We start from the raw sequence: 2,769 nt of genomic DNA, 5'->3' as shown, positions 1-2,769 counted from the left end.
TTACCAATGTAGGGTTATTTGTTTGTTTCATTTGAATAATAAATCTATTTTATTATATTTTCTCAGGAGTGTTTTCCATTTACTTAAATAAGAAACTTAAATAACTTAAATTAACTTTGCTTTCATATTAAACTGTAAATTATGACCAACGTGTAGATTGTAGTAGATTTTGTAATGTTATAAACGATATTTGAGAAATGTAAATTTAATAAAAGCTATCTAAATTGTGAATGATCTTTGTTTGATTGAAACCTTAGAGTTTATAGTTAACCCGGGTTTGCAAGGTTAGTAAACCTGCTACATAACTTCCGGTTCCAGATAACCAGTGTAGCATGTCAGCAGGAAATAGACAATATAATACGCAATCTTATCTCGTGGAAACATGTTTCTACTGTTTGTTTGTTTATTATTTGATAAGATAAATGAAAAAAAAAAAAAAACTACTGTAGAGGTGTGCTGAAAAGATGGCATTCTGTGTAAATAACAAAAATTTAAACAATGATGTTTGAAATTATCTCGAGAGCAATTTATCATGGTAAATCTTTTTTCTTTTCTTTTTTTGTTTTTGTTGTTTTTTTTTGTGTTTTTTTTTGTGTGTGTTGTTTTTTTTATTGAATTTTGCAAAATGACAAGAAATGTCTTAAGAACCGTTTTAATTATTTTATAGAATTTCAACAACTTTAAAGTTAAAACAGCCAGGCCGCTAGGCCGCGAAAATAAATCAAAATCTTCTCTCAAAGAAATTTTTCGGCTTATATTTCTTTTAAGCCTCGGTCTCACTTACTCCCGGCAGAGCCCAGGACCATCCCGGTAAGTTACCGGGATGATCCGGGACGATCCGGGATGAAATTATTGTTGCGGTCACACTTACCTCGGCAGCACTACGGTAGTTCCCAACTAACCACCTAGGATGCGCTCCGGATCATCCAGGCAGAGCCCAGGTGAAGCTACGGTTCATGCCGGTGCTTCCCCGGTCGTTCCCGGATGACGCCGGAAGAGCCCCGGTTGACCCAGGCAGAGCCCCGGTCGATCCAGGCAGAGTCCCGGCAGAGCCCAGGACGAACCAGGCAGAGCCCCGGTAGAACCCCGGTGGATTGAAAACGCCCGAAAATGATAACATTGATACATAATTTTTATTTAATATAATATCTATTGTTCAAGAATAGTAATTCATGATGATTTTCTGAAAAATCCTTATGCCATACTGGATAGAATAGGAATGGGAAGGCTTTTCATACAAACAAGTGCAATCATCGCAAATTGTCGTTATTCTTTTGAAATGATCCGGGCTTTGCCGGGGCTCTACCGGGATCAACCGTAGCTCTACCTTTATCCTGTAGTTACCGGGGCTCTGTCAGCATATACCGGGGCGCTACCGTAGCTCTACCGTAGCTCTACCGGCTATATCATAACCCGGATCATCCCCGGTTTGTGCCGGCAGAGCTACGGTGCTGTCCCGGTATAACCCCGGTCAGTCCCGGCAGAGCTAAGGATGAAGCCGGCAAAGCTATACCTTCCCGGATCATCCCGGACCACCCCGGTGATATTAAATATTTTATTCCATCCGGGGTCGAATGCCGGATGTTCCCGGATCATCCAGGACTTTACCGGCAGAGTTACGGATGTACCCCGGTTGTTCCCGGTCGTTCCCGGATCACCCCGGACGTCTACCGGGGCTCTGCCGGGGCTCTGCCGGGATGTAAGTGAGACTGTAGCTTTAATTAACAAGAAATGTCTTAAGAACTTCATTAAGAGATGTTTCAATTGGTTTGTATTTTTATATAAAATTTCAACATCTTAAAGTAAGTTCGTACTTGGATTTATTATAATATTTTTATGTAAAATTTTCCATAAGAAACGTCACTTGTTCTTCAAAGCTTTAACAACATTTGTTTGGATGCATGTATTTTCGACAATGGGAGTGCATACATCCGAAATAATTTCATTTTTATTTACAAACAAAAGTTTTATGAAGATTGATATAAATAAAAGTAATTAAAATGATACCAACAAATCGACTGAAACTTAGCTTTCATAATCAACCCTTCAACTAGTATAGAAAAAATATAGCAATTTAGATAACTTTAGTATAGCTGCGTAAATAATTATATCATCCATTGATAAAAAAGGTGAAAAAGATTTGATATTTCCAACAAATTCATAATGACTTTTTTATGTATTCCTCATAAAAACCAGCACTACTTTTTCCTTCCGATAAGCTACGCTAGCGAAAAATAGCGATGCACCAGCTAGGATAATATGATTTTAATGAGATTTGCCTCTCTCTCTCTCTCTCCCTTTCTTTTTTTTTTTTTTTTTTTTTTTTTTTTTTTGTCCTAGCAAAAAAATATAGTATATTTCTTAGATTAAGAGAAAACATTAGCAAAACAAAAAACAATATATAGGATTACAGAGTCGCTCACAAAACCGAGCTACTAAATGATATTTAGTTAACTTATTGTTTGGCCAAATGAAAATATTTAAGTGTCTTAAACCCGTGTAAATTCAATGTATATATACAACTTGTCCGAACAGTCATTAGTTACGAAAATTACCGAAGTATGCCGACTTTGTACAAACTATTATTACCTTAATATTGTACAATAATGAAGCATTTTTCATCGTACAAAATGCATTAATATAGTATTTAGGTTAAGTGCTTAAAAAAGAACTAATGGCTTTGCACTGTTTACATGTAATATTTTGACATTTAAGACATAATGGGATGCACAAACAGCATTATTTAAACAGATAACTCGTCATATGAAA

The sequence above is a fragment of the Ruditapes philippinarum genome, unplaced genomic scaffold, assembly GCF_026571515.1.
Source record: "Ruditapes philippinarum isolate M1 unplaced genomic scaffold, ASM2657151v2 ctg18040_1_1_1_1, whole genome shotgun sequence".
In the NCBI taxonomy this organism is placed as follows: Eukaryota; Metazoa; Mollusca; class Bivalvia; order Venerida; family Veneridae; genus Ruditapes; species Ruditapes philippinarum.
The sequence above is the reverse complement of the archived record's forward strand: the minus strand, read 5'-3'. Positions refer to the sequence as shown.